The sequence below is a fragment of the Prionailurus bengalensis genome, chromosome B1 (assembly GCF_016509475.1).
Source record: "Prionailurus bengalensis isolate Pbe53 chromosome B1, Fcat_Pben_1.1_paternal_pri, whole genome shotgun sequence".
Taxonomy (NCBI): domain Eukaryota; kingdom Metazoa; phylum Chordata; class Mammalia; order Carnivora; family Felidae; genus Prionailurus; species Prionailurus bengalensis.
In genome coordinates, this window is record NC_057344.1 from 172,287,562 (window position 1) to 172,307,030 (window position 19,469).

Sequence of the window (19,469 nt, forward strand, 5' to 3'; positions counted from 1 at the left end):
ATTTGTAAGAGAATGTGATGTGCATTTTGATAGACTATCTAAGACCAGCACTGTGCTAGGCTCCACGAGGCTCAGATAAGAATTGAATAACAGTCCTTGCTTAAAATCTGGTTAAGGAAACAAGACTAACATAGCTAAAGCAGTTAGAGAGCAAATGTGGCATATAGTTAAGACTGAGTGGAATGTACAAATTCCTAAAATTACAATGCTGAATGTCTCTTAGTATTCTTCGGTGTTAAGCTTCTCTTTTTGCAGGTCCTGACTTTAGGAAGTAAATGCCATAGAGTTCCAAAAAAGGGCAAATCAATTCATTCAGTAGATAATTAGTGAGTGCCTACTATGGGCCAAGCATTCAAATTGTGATAATTGAAATTATTACAAAAAGGAAAATAAGACACAATTTAGCTATATGCATCTAGTGTTATGTATGGGAAGGAAATAAGAGGGATTTTAGTCATCTTAAGAGCTGGTCTTTTTCACTGTTCTACCTCCCGGGTTCAGTCCTATCCTGTGATGTCGTGTGAACACTCCAAATGGAGAAGCAATGAAATTGGTGGTTAGGAAGCACAAGCGTTTCTCAAACAGCCCATGTTTAAGCATACAGACATATTTAGGGGCACCTAGGTGGCTCAGTCGGTTGAGCATCCCACTCTTGATTTCAACTCAGACTGTGATCCCAGAGTCGTGGGATGGAACCCCGTGTCAGGCTCTGGGCTGAGAGCGGAGCCGGCTTAAGATTCTCTCTCTCCCTCTGCCCCTCTCCCTTGCTGTGCTTTCTCTCTCTCAAATAAAAACAAAACAAAACATACATAGATATCTACATTTTCCTATTATCAAGAATATATTCAAATTCGATGCTGTAAACATTTAAAATCAGAAGTTAATGCTATTTTTCAGGATAAGATTAAACTACCATTTAACTTTACAATTAATTTTTTCTCCCAGGAAGAACAATATTGGATTTTGGATTCTATAGTTCAGAGAACCACCAAGGTCCTCATCTTTAGTTACTAGCTGTCTGACGTTGGGTGAGTCATTTAATCTCTGTTTCCTTTACCTGTAAAAGGGCGGTAGCAATATTCCTACTTTGTTGGGTTGCCCTGAGTTTAAATGAAGTAATGGGAAAAAAAATTTTTAGCATTGTCCCTGGTACCTCATAGTCTCAATTAATGTTAAATATGATCCTTGGGAAATAGTTGGATTCATTAGCCTTTCTCTCCATTTACAATTCATAAAGCAGCCATGAAGTTCTTGGAGATGGTAGATGTATCTCTCCCTTAAAATAATATCTATTATTTTTTATTATTTTTAATTACCTGTTTCTGAAAACAAAAACTAAAAACCTAAAAATGTCTTAATTAAAAGATAGGTTTTAAAAAATGTTTACTTATTTTGAGAGAGAGAGAGAGAGAGAGAGAGAGAACTCGTGTGCACTCACAAGCAAATGAGAGGAAGGGTGGAGAGAAAGGGAGAGAGAGAATCCCAAGCAGGTGCAGGGCTGGATCCCAGGAACAGTGAGATCATGACCTGAGCTGAAATCTAGAGTCAGATGCTCAACCGACTGAACCACCCAAGCACCCCAAAAGATAGGTTTTGAATGAGAGCAATACAACTTTGTATGTAAGACAAGTTTCAAAATGTTAACTTGCACGGATCCAAATTCCTTGAGATCAGAATGGATGAAACTCCTATTTTAGAGCACAAGGAGGAATTAAGCAGAAGGCAGGGACCCAAGGAGCCAGCTTGGCAGAATGGGAGATTCTTCAAAGCATAATGAGAAGCTTGGCTTCTAGCAACAGAAGCCAACACTCATGAAATTGAAAATTCTATGAATTAACCAAAACAAGAGATAGGAAATGGAGCAATACAAAATTGCACAGGAAATCAAGTGATATATAGGTGGTTTATTAAACACTGCACACCATCTTATGGACTTTGTTCTTGAATAAGTAGGCATCCTTTCAAAGTTAAGGAAAATAAGGCACAAGAGGGTGCCATGAATTTGCCATGAATCACTAACTTAATATTCTTATATAGGTCCAGGCTAACTATTTCTTACCACAAACTTACCTAGGGGGGGTGAATTCCTGAGAGACAGAAAGTAGATTAGTGGTTGCCAGGGGCTGGGGGTGGGGGAGATGTGGAGTGATGTTAAGGACATGCGGTTTCTTGATTCAAATCAGTGGGAATACAGTGGTGAAGAGCATAGACATAGTTCCTGTCCTCATGGAGATTATTTACCTATGAAGGAGACAAGGCAACAAAACAATCATTGTGTAAAATGCAATGGTTAAATGCAACGGTTAAATGCAATGGTTGCAAAAGTGAAGAGAACTGGGTCAGTGGCACTTACGTAGGGAACAACTTCTAACAATGAGTAAGAGTCAGAGGTAGAGGGATGGGAAGCAGCAGGAAGTAAATTATGGTGTTCCCAGCAAAGTAAACCATATATTCAAAGGCCCAGAGATGAAACAGCTCATAACATGTTTAGGAACTGAAAAATATTTAGATCAATGGGAACAAGGTAGGAGGCAAGGAGAGGCTTGGAAATGGGGGTCAGACCACACAGAGACTCATAGGTCATATTAGAGTTTGGTCTCTGTCCTAGAAACAGTGGAGAAGCAACAGAAGTGATTAGGGAAGCAAGTGACACGATCAGATTTGTTTTTAAGAGATCACTGCAGAATGGAGAATGATTAGGATGAGGCAAGCCTGGAGGCAAGGAGACTAGTTTGGAGAGATAATGTGACTGAACCAGGCTGGTAGCCCTGTGGATGATAAGAGGTAGAGAGATCGAAGAGATACTTTGGAAGTGGAATCATCAGGACTTTGTGATTGCTGGCTATGAGATATTAGAGGGATTCAAGGATTATTCTGGCATGAGCAACTTACAGTCATTCACTGGGCTGAGAGCACAGAAGGGGAGGAGATCTGGGGAGATTTCCGTGTTAGAAATGTTAAACGTGAGGTGCCTCTGGAGATATCCAAAAGAATATGTCTAGCAGGCAGTGGGTAGTCCATGTCTAAAGTTCAGGAGAAAGAATGTCCTGGAGCCATGGATCAATGAGTCATCATTAATTTAGGGATGGTAATGGAAGGCCTGGGAGGAGATGAAGTCCTGGGCAAGTAGAATGAGAAGAGAAGGGATCTCAGAATAAAATAATGAGGAGCACCAACAAGTAAGAAAAGGACAAAAGGGAGGAGCCTGCATAGGAGACCGAAGCCAAGAGGAAGGAGTAGAATCAGAGAAGCATTGTGTCCCAGAAGCCAAGGAGAGGAAGAAGTGGTCAAATGTGTCAGATGCTGAAAGAGAAGTCAGTAGAAGAAAGACTGAGAATTCTCTATTGAATCTAGTAACAAGGAACTTCGAGATTTCCGTGGAAACCCAGATTCCAGTAAGTAGATGAGTGATCTGAAGAGAAGACAATGGAAACAATTCTTTGGAGAAGTGGGTCTGCAACATCGCTGGACAGAAATGTGGAATCAAATGAAGTTTCCTTAAATGAAAAGCATGGGAGAGAGTTAGGTAATTGAATGACAAAAAGATAAAAAAGAAATTAGCCAATAAAGAGGGGGGGGAAGTTGAAAATGCACAAGAGAGGGATTAAAAAAAATTTTTTTTTAATGTTTATTTATTTTTGACAGAGAGAGACAGAGCATGAGCGGGGAGGGGCGGAGAGAGAGGGAGACACAGAATCTGAAGCAGGCTGCAGGCTTCGAGCTGTCAGCACAGAACCCGATGCAGGGCTTGAACCCATGGACCATGAGATCATGACCTGATCTGAAGTTGGAGCTCAACCAACTGAGCCACCCAGGAGCCCCAAGAGAAGGATTTTAATAGATAGAAAAAGATACTTATAGAAGGCAGGAGGGAGTCTTTCACTTTAGATTGGAGAATAGGAGAGACATCTCCTATAACAGAGGGTGAAGAAGGAGATGTTCTGTACCTATTTAAATTTCTGGGCATCATGCAGTGTGTGCAGGACCCAGCTTCTACTAGCTCATGGCAGCCAATAGTTAAATTTTCAGAAATTTTGAGAGCTGGCTAGTATACCTCAAAAGCTTGAATTCAGCCACCATGGGAATATTTACACCATGGAAACTGATAAACACTATAAATCAGAACTTCCTCACACCCCAATCCCCCAAAGAGTCAGTTATTGGTCATTTACTAGTATACCACTGGCCAGGGTATAAAAGTGAAGGAGTACCTAACCCAATAGCACTGTTCTGTCTTTTGGGTAGAAGGGAAGATTGAATGCCGGTGTCAGAGGGTCAGGGAAAATGAAGAGAGGTTGAATTCTGTGGCGCATGGCAGAAAGAACCACTTAGGGAAATGCTGAATGATTACCAGGCTGTGCTGAGGTTGGAGACTACTGGTCTATGGTAGAATCAATGTGATGCATGCAGTTGTATGATTTCTCCCATGAGCTCAGTAGCCTGGGGATCTCAGCAGAGAGGTAGATAGGTGGTTTGATTCAGAGCCATTCTCTTGCCTGGCAGTTGTGATGGAAGAAGTAAATGGAGCAAGGATAATGAAGCTGTTTGCAAGAAAGTAGCTGCAGTAATGGGCCACGGCACCTCAAACTGTAAAGGGAAAGAGGTGAAGATAGGAGAAGGTGGTGGGTAAGGACAAGGTGAAGGAGTCATGTTTTCCTGGTATTATGTGCTCCGAGTGCCCTTACTGTCCTGGTCTCATTTTTGCAAGTAAGCTCTCCCATTTGGCAATGCCACTTTTGGAATGCATCATCGAGATCCAAGCCCCTCAGTCTTATTCAATGCTCCAGTTTGGTCTGACCATCAAAGACTATATTGTTGTCCTTGTTTTAGACATCCTATGTTAAAGATTCGATGCCCAGTGTCATCAGAAGAATTTAGCATCATTGTTAAACACACGGCATAAATGAGATGAAGCAGGAATAGACAGTTTTTTAACATGTTAGTGGGAATGATCTCATATTTGAAAATCTTTTTCTTAACATTAGCTAACTGATGAACCATCACCAATGAATATCATTGATGAACTGTAGTTCATCAATAGCGAATATAATTGCCATTAAAACATCATCTTGCCGGGGCGCCTGGGTGGCGCAGTCGGTTAAGCGTCCGACTTCAGCCAGGTCACGATCTCGCGGTCCGTGAGTTCGAGCCCCGCGTCAGGCTCTGGGCTGATGGTTCAGAGCCTGGAGCCTGTTTCCGATTCTGTGTCTCCCTCTCTCTCTGCCCCTCCCCCGTTCATGCTCTGTCTCTCTCTGTCCCAAAAATAAATAAACGTTGAAAAAAAAATTTTAAAAAAAACCATGATTTTGCAAATTATTAGAACATAGAAGTACTAAATAACGCAGTGTGCCAGGGTGGCTCAGTTGATGAAGCGTCCAACTTCGGCTCAGGTCATGATCTCCAGGTTCATGGGTTCGAGTCCCACATCGGGCTCTGTGCTGACAGCTCAGAGCCTGGCGTCTGCTTTGGATTGTGTCTCCCTCTCTCTCTGCCCCTCCCCAACTTGCGCTCTGTCTCTCAAAAATAAACATGAAAAAAGAAGTACTAAATAACAGAGGGGTAACTTCAGAGAGTTAATGTAAAATCTCAAAATGGCCTTCAAATACACATAATTTCTGGAGTAGTTTCCCACCAAGAAGAAGACTCTTTCTGGATTATACAGAATTTGTTTATGGATATCATTAGAAGCTCACCTAGAGATGGGATTGTTACTGATGGCGGAACAGCAAGAAAACAAATCTGCTGTTATAAGAAAAGACTTTAGGGCACAGGAACTATCACTTTAATTTCAAAGGACAATGAGCTTTTATAGCTGAAACCTGCTTATACCTTCCAAAGCCTCTAAACAATAGAACTGTCAGAAATCTGTGTAGTCAGTGGACTGTCTTCCCCATGTCACCTTTCCCTAAGATTAAGTAAATTGAGTACAGTGCCAGTGTTTCATTTCTTAACACGTATATGTTGCAGGAATTTTCTTTCTGAATTAAAAATGTCGTTTCAGTAAGATAATTGAACTGATGGTACTCTTGTGTTTGCAATTCATCACAATTAGTGCCAGATTCAACAAATACAATTCACTTTCACAGAGTATGTGTGAGATGAGCTGGATGTCATGGCTTTGAAATAGCCAGACTCCCTGGTGCTATGGATGTAAACCTTGCCTACGTAACTTCTGTTCTTGCTTATGAGGTAAGTGAAGGTGAATGCCATGAACACTGTCATACTGGGGAGGATACTTTCTTCTTCATCAGAGCGGGAAAGTGCATTTCCCACTTGAATAGCTGATCCATCAAAAACATGGCAAATAAAGCTATCGATTTTAGTCCCTTCACGCTAGATTTTTTTCTTACCATTTTTTTTTTCTAACCTTGAGGTATTCAGATATGCAGTGAGAGAGAGAGAGGAGGTATCAGGGAGAGCAGGAAGTGTGCAGATTTTTTTTTTTTCTTGTGTCACTCTTCGTTTTGGCCAGCAAGGGGAGTTATAGGAACAATTTCAGTTGTTTGAGCTGAGATGCTTGGGGACATACCTCCCACAGCTGATTAGTCCCCGTGTCTCTTGCACTGGCCTTGTAACCCAGCTGGTATTTTACTGTTATGTACCAGTGTAGTTTCCCTTTCATCTAATAGTTTGCTGGCCCCAAATTAATTGTGAACTTCAAAGTAAAAACTCTACCGGAATGGTGGGACATTGGAAATGAAGTGAGCTTCTATGCCCAGGTGGCATAAAAATCTAATTGTAGCCGGGAGCAGCCCTAGCCCCCTTAATGCGGATAAGACAGCATTCAACTGGCTTCAATAAAAAGAGACTTAAATGGAAGGGAGGTGGCCTTGAGGAGAGCCGCCAGGACTGCCAGGACTGAGAAGGCCATTGTTCTAAGTTCTCCTGGGGTTTATAGAGATTGACAAGGCACCTGCTGCTTTCCAGAGCTGACCGTTCTCGGGTCAGCCCTGAAAACACCCAGGGCTGGGACATTCCCCCAGCTGGCCCCTAACTGGCCCCTAGCCATCCAGGTGGTGGAGATTCAAAGATGTAGGTAGAAGGTGTGGGAAGAGCCCTCGAGAGGAATCTGGAGAGATTGTTTCCAGTCTGTGAACCCAGGAGAGCTTTCTCCCTTTTCAATCATATTTCATGCTTCTTAGCTTCCACCAAGGTTTTCTGTGGCCTTCTGTGGAGTTCGTCTGCTAGTAACATTTAATCACTGACCACTTTCACAGATAATGGTTCATTTTATTCGTTTAGTTTGGGACCAAAATCAAAGATCATGTGCCCTACTTAGTGCCCTGATCCTGCTTTCCCAATCCCCACCCTAGCTGTTAAACATATTACTTTGCTGTTAATGGCAAAATAGATTAAAAATCAGTAATCACTGTTTTTCTCCAAGATCAAATTTTTATTTCAATGATTTAAAAGATATGTTTTGAATAAATTACGTGCCTCAAGCTTTGCTTATGGACAGACTGTGTTGTATAGAGGAGAGGATCTGGCCCTGAGAACAGGAGATGTGGATTTTAATTCTGACTTTGCCACTTTTGAGCCATATAATCTGGGATAAATCACAGAATTTTGTCAGGGCTTAAGTATTCTCGCTACAGAACTGGGGAGGGTGGACTAACAGAATGGACAAGATTCCAGACCCAGGAGCCAGGCAGACCAGGGTTTTATCCTGACTATATCATGTATTAGCTGGATCACTTTAAGCAAGTGACTATTAGCATTATTTTAAGGTTTTAGTGAAATAATGTACATGAAGCCCTTCACATCATTCTTATAATAAGCATTCAACAAAGAATAGTTATTATAATAATTATGAAAATGATCTTAATTATTAAAGTTCTATTAGGGCCTTAAAAAAAAAAAACAACAACTCCAAAAGGCAATGACTTCACTCTGAAATGTTGTGACCAATTGTTATGAATACACCCACTCATCAGATCTGTCCTTCTTCAGGGAATTATGGAACAGGCAGCAATTATACAACTTTGCAAAATACTTAGATTTATTATATAATACTATAATAACATATTTAGCAAAAAATGGGGTTATAGGCATTATAATAAATACGATCATGGGTTGATTTCCTCTTTTTGTTATAGTGTAATGCCCACTAGAAAATCTTTAAAGGTTAAAATGCATATTCAGTAGTAACACTAAGAGTGTGACAAATGGAGTGATTGGCTCCTTTTAATTTTAAAACTGATTTAGGATTTTCTTTTAGTTCATAAGTTGTAAAAATGTTCTCTCTAAAATGTTTGGGCTTAATTTAAAATTATTCTCAGGCAGAGGCTCCTGGGTGGTTCAGTCAGTAGAGCATGTGACTCTTGATCTTAGGGGTCATGAGTTCGAGCCCCACATTGGGGTAGAACTTACTTTAAAAAATAAATAAAATAATAAAGTATACAGTTTGATAAGTTTCTTAAAAATAAATAAAGTTATTCACACACATAATTATTAGAAATGAGCTGAGTCACACACCTGGGTGACTCAGTTGGTTAAGCGTTCGGCTTCAGCTCAGGTTGTGATCTCATGGCTCGTAAGTTCGAGCCCCACATTGGGCACAGTGCCAACAGCTCAGAGCCTGGAACCTGCTTCAGATTCTGGGTGCCTCCTTTTCTGCCCCTCCCCTGCTCACACTCTGTCTCTCTCTCTCAAAAATACATAAACATTAAAAAACAATTTTAGAAATGAGATGTCTATGCTAGCTTTACAGCTAGGAAGACAAACTAATATAATCCATTGAATAAATGTATATTGAATGCCGATTATGTTCCAGGTACTGCTGGAGGTGTTGGGATATAGCAGTGAGTAAAATAGAACAAAGCCCTACCCTCATAAAACTGACCTTCTCCTGGGGTTTACCATCTGTTAGGATGCCAGCCCTAAATGAGGACTCATCTGTCAGGCTCTGGTAACAAGAACTGGGAGACCACACCAGGAGTCATTAAAAAAGAATGCTATATCTGACTGGTGACTTCCACCAAGGCCGGGACTGTGCTGAATTTACCAACGTCACCACAGAGCATTCCTGTCCAATCAGACAGCCACCGGCCACGTGTGGCTATTGAGCACTTGAACTGTGGCCATTCCAAATTAAGATACGTATAAAGTATAAAATACACATTGGATTTGGAAGACCTAGTAGGAAAACAGGATGTAAAATATCTTAGCAATAATTTCATATGGATGGCATGTGGAAATAAAAATACTATAAATACATTAGGTTAAATAAAATACATTATTAAGATTAATTTCACATTTGTGTTTACTTTTAAAAGTGTGGCTACTAGAACGTTTTACTATTATACACGTGGCTCTCATATTCCTGTATGTCAGTGCTGATAGAGTGTCTGTCCAGGCATGAGTCGATGTAACACCACAAACTTTTCAGCCAGTGCAGGTAGGAGACAACCCTGCCAAAAAGTCAAAATGTGCCACTTCATCTCCTACCTTCTCTTCTTTTAGGTACTGCCTGATCCCTGAGTCTTCTGTCTGGAGTTCCTCCTTGCAGATACCTTCTTTGGAGCCATTTGCCGGCAGTTTCCAGGCTTCAAAACTGGCCCATCCTATCAGAACCCTTCTGCTCAGAGTTCCTTTCCCGCAAAGTAGTCTGCTTTCTCAGATGTTAATAGATTCTGATAGCTTAGGATATCATCCTTTAAGACACATCCATTAAATGCATGTGCCCTTTAATAAAATGCCTTAGCTGAGAGAAGTCAATCTCCCGTAGTGGGGAATTTGTGCCCAATAAGAGAGCTGGAGCACCATTTCTTCATGGCACAGAAGCCACAGAAGCATGAAGACTATAATCCCACCTTGTCTACAGTTGTCCATTGAGATCAAGACAGGCCAGTTCCTCTTTACAAATCCTCTCTCCCTGGTGTTTGTACACCATTTCACAGTCTACAAAGTGCTTTCACAGATTTCCCAGTTTAGCCTCCAACCATTCCGTGAAATAGGTAAGGATGACCTCATTAGTTGCTTTATATAGAAGATTTTAAAAAATGAGGCCAGAAGGCAAAAGGCCTTCTAGCTGGTGAAGCCTGTGAAGAAGGAGGAGGAGTACCAGATACTCAGAGGGACGGGTTGAACAGTGGAAGAAAGTGACTAAGAATGTTCTAAAGATCTTAGCTAGGGGAGGTGGGGGTGGGGTGGGGGAGGGAAGGCTAGATTAGAACATCATGGTGGGGAATATACTGCATCTCGGGGGGTGGCTTATTTACAAATAATACTAAAGACATATTCTGATGCAGAGGGGAGGAAAAGGGAAGTAACCATTAATGGAATAGGAAAAAAATACAGAAGAGACTCCAAATTAACAAAGGAGAAAATGAAACGTATATTAAGTTGTTGAAATGAGCAAAAATAGAGAAAAAGAAACAGAGGGAATCAAAATCTAAATTAAATTAATGAATAAAGAATAAGATAAGAACATTGGATGTGATGACCTGAATGGATCCATTAAAAAGCAGAAACTGGGGCACTTGGGTGGTTCAGTCGGTTAAGTGGTTAAGCGACTGACTCGATCTCAGCTCAGGTCATGATCTCACGGTTCCTGGGTTCAAGTCCCATGTCCGTCTCTGTCCTGACAGCTCAGATTCTGGAGCCTGCTTTGGATTCTGTGTCTCCCTCTCTCTCTGCCCCTCCCCCCACTCATGCTCTGTCTGTTTCTCTCTCTTTCTCTCTCTCAAAAATAAACATTAAAGGGGCGCCTGGGTGGCGCAGTCGGTTAAGCGTCCGACTTCAACCAGGTCATGATCTCGCGGTCCGTGAGTTCGAGCCCCGCGTCAGGCTCTGGGCTGATGGCTCGGAGCCTGGAGCCTGTTTCCGATTCTGTGTCTCCCTCTCTCTCTGCCCCACCCCCGTTCATGCTCTGTCTCTCTCTGTCCCAAAAATAAATAAACGTTGAAAAAAATAAATAAATAAACATAAAAAAAAATTTTTAAATGAGAAACTGCCAGATTTGGCTAAAAAAGCAAAAGTCAGCTGTATGATAATTACTAGGAACATGCCTACACAGAGTATCAAAGAAGGGATATACAGGGGCACCTGGGTGGCTCAGTCAGTTGAGCATCTGGCTTCGGCTCAGGTCATGATCTCGTGGTCTGTGAGTTTGAGCCCTGCGTCGGGCTCTGTGCTGACAGCTCAGAGCCTGGAGCCTGTTTCGGATTCTGTGTCTCCCTCTCTCTCTGCCCCTCCCCCACTTGCACTCTCTCTCTGTCTGAAAAATAAATAAACGTTAAAAAAAAATACTAGACAGGGGCGCCTGGGTGGCGCAGTCGGTTGAGCGTCCGACTTCAGCCAGGTCACGATCTCGCGGTCCATGAGTTCGAGCCCCACGTCAGGCTCTGGGCTGATGGCTCGGAGCCTGGAGCCTGTTTCCGATTCTGTGTCTCCCTCTCTCTCTGCCCCTCCCCCGTTGATGCTCTGTCTCTCTCTGTCCCAAAAATAAATAAACGTTGGAAAAAAAAATTAAAAAAAAAAAATACTAGACAAATTAAATTAAGTTGAAAGCACCAAACAAGGTGAAGAACATCATGTAAGGATATAAAATTATGTAAATAAATTTACAAAATTTAAAATTTATATATAAAAATGAAAATAACGAAAGTTTATCAGACTTAACCATTATTTAAAAATTACATTAAAGGAACTAAGTCTTTTAAATCTAAAATCTAGTTCTTTGAAAAGACCAGTGAAATCAAAACCTCACCCTCCTCACACATACTGCAAGGAGCAGAAGAGGCAAAATGAGGAGTGAGAAGTAAGTCGTAGCCCCACATATAGGAGAGACTAAAGGGATAGGTGAAAATTACTTCTTGCACTTCTATGTCAGCAATTTGAAAATTTAGAGGAAATGACTAATTTCCTCATTAAAAAAAAAAAAAGCAAGTAAAATTGACCGCCAAAAGAAATAGAAAATGTGAACAGATCAATCACTAGAAAAGAAATTGAACAGGTGATGAAAAACACCTTCTGTCAAAAACAAAACCAAAGCCACCAAAACTATACGGATAGCTTCCCAGTTAAGTTTATCTGACTTTCAAAGAAGAGATAACGACAAGGTTATTTACCATGCCAGATGTTATTCTTCTAATTCATTGTATAAAACAGCAAACTTTAACACCAAAACCTGGAAAATATAACAACATAAAGGAAAGTATAGAACAATCTCACTTATGAATAAAAGCGCAAAAATTCAAAATAAAATATTAGCAAACAAAATCCATGTAACAAAAGGATAATATATTATGACCAAACAGGATTTATTTCAGAAATACAAGAATGGTTCTTTATTATATAATCTGTTACATAATCAAATGCATCAATAAAAGAGAAAAATATAGGCATTTCAATAAATGCTAAAAACTTATTTGATGGAATTCAGCAGCCATTCCTGCTAAAATCTCTTAGAAAAATAAGAATAGAAGGAAACTATTTAAATATCCTTAAGATTAGCAAAACTGAACAAGCAAATATGCAGTGGCAAATCAAAAAAAATCATTTCCCTAAAAAATAGGATAGCTACCAGCACCAATATTATTTACATCACCTTATAAGTTTTGGTAGACAGAGAGATTAAAATAGCTGTCATTTACCCAGGAAAGAAAATTTAAAGGCCCCTCCATTTTACACTAATATAAAATAAATTCAAGAAAGATTAAAAACTTAAATGTAAAAATGTAACTGAATAAAGATATCACACAAAGAAATCTAGGTTCCTATATGCTCTGTCTAAAGGCTGAGGGGATATCCTTTTCTAACCAAGGCTGAAAAACTCTGAAACTCTAAAAGGAAAGATAGATACAGTTGACTATGTAACAGTGACGGTCTTTGCATGACAGAAGATATAAATAAACCGATAAGCAAACAAAAGACTTGGAATCATTCTTTTATTCTTTAGGGTTTTTTTTTCCTAGATGCATTATTTACACAATCCGGCAGAAAAGAGGCTACTTTCTCTGTGGGAAACAAATGTGGTCAGAGCTAGAGAATCTCTGAGGAAAAACAACCCACCCACACATAGAATTTCAGTATGAGGGCCTTCATGACTGTTGAAAGCCCACCCATTCACACTAGGTGTGGTCCACGTACCCTAAATTAAGAATCCCTCAACAACAGGTGCCTGGATGGCTCAGGTGATTGAACATCCAACTTTGGCTCATGTCATGATCTTGCAGTTCGTGAGTTCAAGCCCCCAATCAGGTTTGTTGCTGTCACCTGTCGGCACAGAGCCCACTTCGGGTCCTTTAAAGAAACCGGCATGCTGCTTTCCATGGCAGCTATACCATTTTACATTTCCACCAACAGAGCACAAGGTTCTAACTTTGCCATATCCTTGCCCACACTTGTTATTTTATGCTTGTTTTTTTTTTATAGTAACCACCCTAATAAATGTGAGGTGATATTTCATTATGGTTTTAATTTGCATTTAAAATTTTTTTTATTTTATGGGAATGCAAGCTGGTGCAGCCACTCTGGAAAACAGTATGGAGGTTCCTCAAAAAACTAAAAATAGAACTACCCTACGACCCAGAAATTGCACTACTAGGCATTTATACAAGGGATAGAGGTGTGCTGTTTCGAAGGGACACATGCACCCCATGTTTATAGCAACACTATCCACAATAGCCAAAGTATGGAAAGAGCCCAAATGTCCATCGCTGGGTGAATGGATAAAGAAGATGTGGTATGTATATACAATGGAGTATTACTCGGCAATCAAAAAGAAGGAAATCTTGCCATTTGCAGCTACATGATGGAAGTGGAGGGTATTATGCTAAGTGAAATTAGTCAGAGAAAGACAAAAATCATATGACTTCACTCATATGAGGACTTTAAGAGACAAAACAAATGAACATAAGGGAAGAGAAACAAAAATAAGATAAAAACAGGGAGGGGGACAAAACAGAAGAGACTCACAAATACGGAGAACTGAGGGTTACCGGAGGGGTTGTGGGAGGGGGGATGGGCCAAATGGGGAAGGGGCACTAAGGAGTCTACTCCTGAAATCAGTGTTGCACTATATGCTAATTAACCTGGATGTGAATTTAAAAAAAAATAAATTAAAAAAAAAACTATGTTAAAAATAAAAACAAAAATTAAAAATGGAATGACCATATGATCCAGCAATTCCACTTCAGGATATATACCAAAAGGATTGAAAAGGGATATTTGTTATTCACGATAGCCAAGAGGGGAAGCAGCCCAAGAGTCCCTCAACGGATGAATGGATAAATAAAATGTGGTGTATGTATACAATGCAATATCATTTAGCTTAAGGCAGGAAACTCTGAGACACGCTGCAGTATGGATAAGCCCTGAAGACAGTCTGCCAGGTGAAATGTTATCAGTCACAAAAAGACAAATGCTCATATGATGGGTCGCCTGGGTTGCTTAGTCAGTTGAGCATCTGACTCTTGATCTCAGCTCAGGTCTTGGTCTCAGGTCATGAGTTCAAGCTCCGCGTTGGGCTCTGCACTGCAGGTGAAGCCTACTTAAAATTAAATATAAAAATAAGCAAATAGGTAGTAGATGATAGATAGATAGATAGGTAATAAAAAGACAAATGCTCATATGCGTATCTACGTTAGATTCATAGAAACAGAAAGTAGAATGGTGGTTTCCAAGAACTGAGGCGAAGGGGAAATAGGGAGTAGTGGTTTAATGGGTACAGAGATTCAGTGTCGCAAGATGATAAAGATCTGGAGATTGGTTGCACAACAGTGTGGATTTACTTAACACCACTGAACTGTACAATTAAAAATAGTTAAGACGGTAAATTTTATGTTCCATGTATTTTACAATTCCCAAAAAAATTCCTGCCTCACACATTTTCTACATACTCATAATTTTAACTATTATAAGCATATGCAAATGACCCCCAATCTATAACTTCAACATAAGTTTCTCCCCTGACATAATGATTTATATCTCTGATTTCCTGCTGGGCTTCTCTTGCTGGATTGTATTCCACTGGCTTTTCAAACTCAACATGTCCCAGAGTGATTTTAGCCACAAACCTGCTCATCCTCCTATTTCCTATTCCATGCCTGTGGATGAATGAATAAATGGATGAATGCACCTTGCATCTTTTTCATAGGAACCTAACAATCTGCTATCAAGATAATGGGTCATTTGAATAATGTTTTTTTGTATTGGTTTTATTGGCATATAATTCACCTACCATACAATTTACCCATTTAAAGGATACAATTCACAGCTTTTAGTTTATTCACAAAGTTGTGCAATCTTTACCATAATCAACTTGGGAATATTTTCATCACTTCCCTCTAAAAAACACTATTTTTTTTTACCTATTACCCCCACAGTCTTTCCATCTCCTCTAGCTTTAAGCAACCACAAATCTACTTTATGTCTCTTAGATTTGCCTATTATGGACATTTCGCATAAATGGAATCCCATGATATGTGATCTCTTGTGACTATCTTCTTTCACCTAGCATGATGTCTTCAGGGTTCATCCATGCTGTAGCATATATCATCAGTATTTTATTCCTTTTTCTGGACAAATAATATTGCATTGTATGGATAAATCACACTTTGTCCATTCATCAGTCTGTGGATAGTTGGGGTGTTTCCGTTTTTAAGTTATTATGAAAAATGCTGCCATGAACATTCATATATGTTTTTGTGTGGACATACATTTTCATTTCTCTGGAGTGTATAACTAAAAGTGACTGAATTGAAGGTTCAAATGGTAACTATACCTTTAACTTTTTCAGGAGCTGCCAGACTGTTTTCCACGGTGGCTGCACCAATCCTACATTCCCACCAGCAGTGTATGGTTCCAATTTCTCTACATCCTCATCAACACTTCTTATTTTCTGGTTTTGTTTGTTTTTGTTTATTTTTAGTCTAGCCATTCTAGTGGGTGTAAAGTGGTATCTCACTGTGATTTTAATCTGCATTTCCCTGATGATTAGTGATGTTGAGCACCTTTTCATGTGGCCATTAGCCATCTGTGTATCTTCTTTGGAAAAACATCCATTTGGAGAATGTCCAGATCCTGTACCCATTTAAAATTTTTTTCTTGTTATTGAGTTCTTTATATATTCCAGATACAAGTCCCTTATCAGATAAATGATTTGAAAATATTTTCTTCTGTTCTATGTGTTGTGTTTTCACTCCCTTGGTAGTGTCCTTTGCATCACTAAATGTTTTGCTTTTGACGATGCATATTTAGATTTTTGATGAAGTCTATCTCTTTTTCTTTTGTTGCTTGTGCTTTTGGTGTCATACCTAAGAAATTTACCTAACCCAAGGTCACACATATTTACTACTCTTTTTTCTTCTATGAGTTTTGTAGTTTACGCTCTTACGTTTAGGACTTTGATCCATTTGTGTTGATTATTACATATGTTTTGAGGTAGGAGTCCAGTTTCATTCTTTTGAATGTGGACACCCAGTTGTCCCAGTACTATTTGTTTAAAAACACCGTCCTTTCTACACAACCAGTGGAATTGTTGCCTTTTGCAAGTTTGAAATCATGGCAGGTCCAGAAACTGATGCCCAACTCCATTTCACTGGTATCAAAAAATATTTCAACTCTTATACTTCAAGTTAAGGTCGACAAAACACCAGCTGTGAAAGCAACAGAAACGGATCTTAAACTGTGCCTCACTTGTTAAATTCCCATGCCTGGAGAAGCTAGTGACAACTCATAATGCGATACTCAATTTGTACACTATATTATGAATCTGAAAAAAAAATAAAAACACTGTCCTTTCTGGTCTAGGTAACCTTATCAAAACTCAACTGAACAGAAATGGGAGTTTATTTCTGGATTCTTTCATTCCATGCCAATGATCTACACCTATATCTTATGCCAGTACCACACTATCTTCAATACTGTTGCTTGGTAGTCAGTTTTGAAATTGAGAAATGTGAGTCCTCCAATTTTATTTATTGTTCTTTCAAGATTGTTTTAGCTGTTGTTGGTACCCTGAGTTTACATATGAATTTTAGGATAAACATAAATTTCTACCAAGAAACCAGATGGGATTTTTAATAGAATTGTGTTGCATCTATTGAACTAATATAATTTTTGTTTATGAGTTGTGGCTTTCAGGCCAAATTTTAATTCTGTTACTTTTTTCAGGGAAATTCATTGGTTTTCCAATTAATTGAAGACAAGCAAGTACACAGAGTGATACTAAAAGGCAAAATACAATTTTTAAAGTTTATATTTTGCTGCAAATTTAAATGAAATCAACAGTTTTACACTTAACTAGAAAATTACTTATGAAATAAGCAGTTTCTCAATGGTTTGGTTTGTCAGGAACCTTGTGGCTATCTGGTAACTTGTTTGCTTATGATTCTGGACAGTTATACCTAGAATTCAGATTGCCCCAGTCTAAATGTCAAGGTTTGTATCAAGTACAACTTTTAATAGTTTCTTCAACTTTTCAAGTTAGGCAAAATATTATTTTCAAAGAACAAGGCCCCAGTTTACATCAGTACCTTAAAAAAATAAAGCTTTCTTTGCACGTGTGATAATTATCGTGAAAGCATTTTTTTGGGTACGAGCTAACTTTCCGGATTTGTGCTTTGCTTTAGAATAAAGCACAATACTCTCCTTGTCTACCTAAGCAGTGTGTCCTTGAAAACTATTAAAATCATTTACACATTCTTTGCAGCATTATGTACTCATATGAATATAAAGGTCATTCAGCTAGCAGCACTAACGGTATCGATCATTTATAAAAGTATTTAGACATTATGTTTTTACATCACTATTTCTTTTGACTAGTATATTGTAGTGTCTCTTTTTAAACCAGGAATATGTATAAAATTATGTTTCCTTATCCATTAATTGAGATTTTTGAACTTACTTTGATGCAAAAAAAAAAAAAAAAAAAGAAGAAGAAATGACTGCCTAAGTTTAAGACTTAAAAGTCCCTCTCACTAACATTTGTGGTGGTATTTTCATTGTATGAAGGTAGTGACTTAATTGATGTTGTTGTTCTCAATGCTGCTATTATTTCTGGCAATAATAACAGTTTTCTTGACCACACTTTGTTTCATTTCTCCTAATAGGATAAATTTTTAAAAACGAACAACAGGGTGCATGGGTGGCTCAGTCGGTTAAGCATCAGACTCTTGACTTTGGCTCAGGTCATGATCTCACAGTTCATGAGTTCTAGCCCCACATTGAGCTCTGCACTGATAGTGCAGAACCTGCTTGGGATTCTCTGTCTCCCCCCCTCTCTGCCCCTCTCCCACACCCTCTCTGTCTCTCTCTCAAAGATAAATAAGCATTTAAAAATAGTTTTTAAACGAATATTGAAGATGACTCCAGATCGTAATCCTCAGGACTTTTCCTTTTTGCCTAATCTTAATCACCTCAAAGCTAGGCTTTTCTAGAACCTCATCTGTTGACCTCTAATTATAGGTTCATCAAAAGAGTATTTGACTGGGGTACAAAGAGCTTTTAATCGAGATGTTTTCCCCTCAGTTAAAGGAGCCGAAAGCAGGATAATTGAAGGGGTTAATCTGTAAGAGAAGCATCCTATTTTTCCTAAAATTTTCTGGAGACTTTGAAGTAAGTTATCTGAATAATTGTCTTTGTGTGACATGTCTCTTTCAGAAAGGGATCTACTCTGAGTGTGCCTTCTAATGCTCAGAAACACCAACACACACCTGGAACCCACAGCAACGGATCACTGGAAGACAAAATGCACAAGAATAATATTTCACCCGGCAACGAGGACTGAGATTTGCAAATAAAATGGCTGGAGGAGAAGGAGCATCCCCGTCACCTGGAAATTGTTTTATTAGGCAGCAGCTGGGTTTTCAACTCTGTTAGTTGGATTTTTGTTTGTTTTCAAACTTTTCAGGGATTGTTAGCCTGAGGTCCATTGGTTGCATTCAACGTGATTTTGGATGAAAAAATTAAAGTTTTGTTTTCACTAACCTCTACACAAAAGGCAGCATTTCCTTCAATAATGAATGTGGGTAGTACATTATGCTAGTATTAGTACCTGTGACCTTTTCATTAAAAGAAATCAGAGTTTTTCATATCCCACTATGACTGCTGCACATCTTGCAAATACTGTTTAAGCTACTTCAAATGTATGTAGTCATTAAGTGGCTCAGTCGGTTAAGCGTCCAACTCTTGCTTTCAGCTCAGGTCATCATCTCACAGTTTCGTGGGTCCGAGCCCCGCATTGGGCTCTGCACTGGCAGCATGGAGCCTGCTTGGGATTCTCTGTCTCCCTCTTGCTCTCTATTCTTCCCCCACTCTGTCTCTCTCAAAATAAATAAACTTTAAAAAAGTAAACAAACAAAAAAAGACATCACTCTTGAACAAGTAAAGACATTGGTGGTGCAAAAAAAAAAAAATAATAATAAAATAAAATAAAATAAAATTAAGAAGCCAGCAAGTGTAGGCTTAGGTGAAGTGGGACTTGAAATGTGTTCTGAAGAGGGGGCTGCCCATATATGGTCATT

General features: G+C 39.2%; 1 long non-coding RNA gene across 1 annotated transcript; it reads left to right on the top strand.

The window, feature by feature from the left end:
- The first annotated feature begins 943 nt into the window (after window positions 1-943).
- LOC122478952 lies at window positions 944-18,926 on the top strand. The gene is made up of 3 exons (XR_006296197.1): window positions 944-1,028; window positions 9,463-9,956; window positions 18,607-18,926. It is a non-coding gene; the product is annotated as an uncharacterized LOC122478952 (long non-coding RNA).
- Window positions 18,927-19,469: the final 543 nt, after the last annotated feature.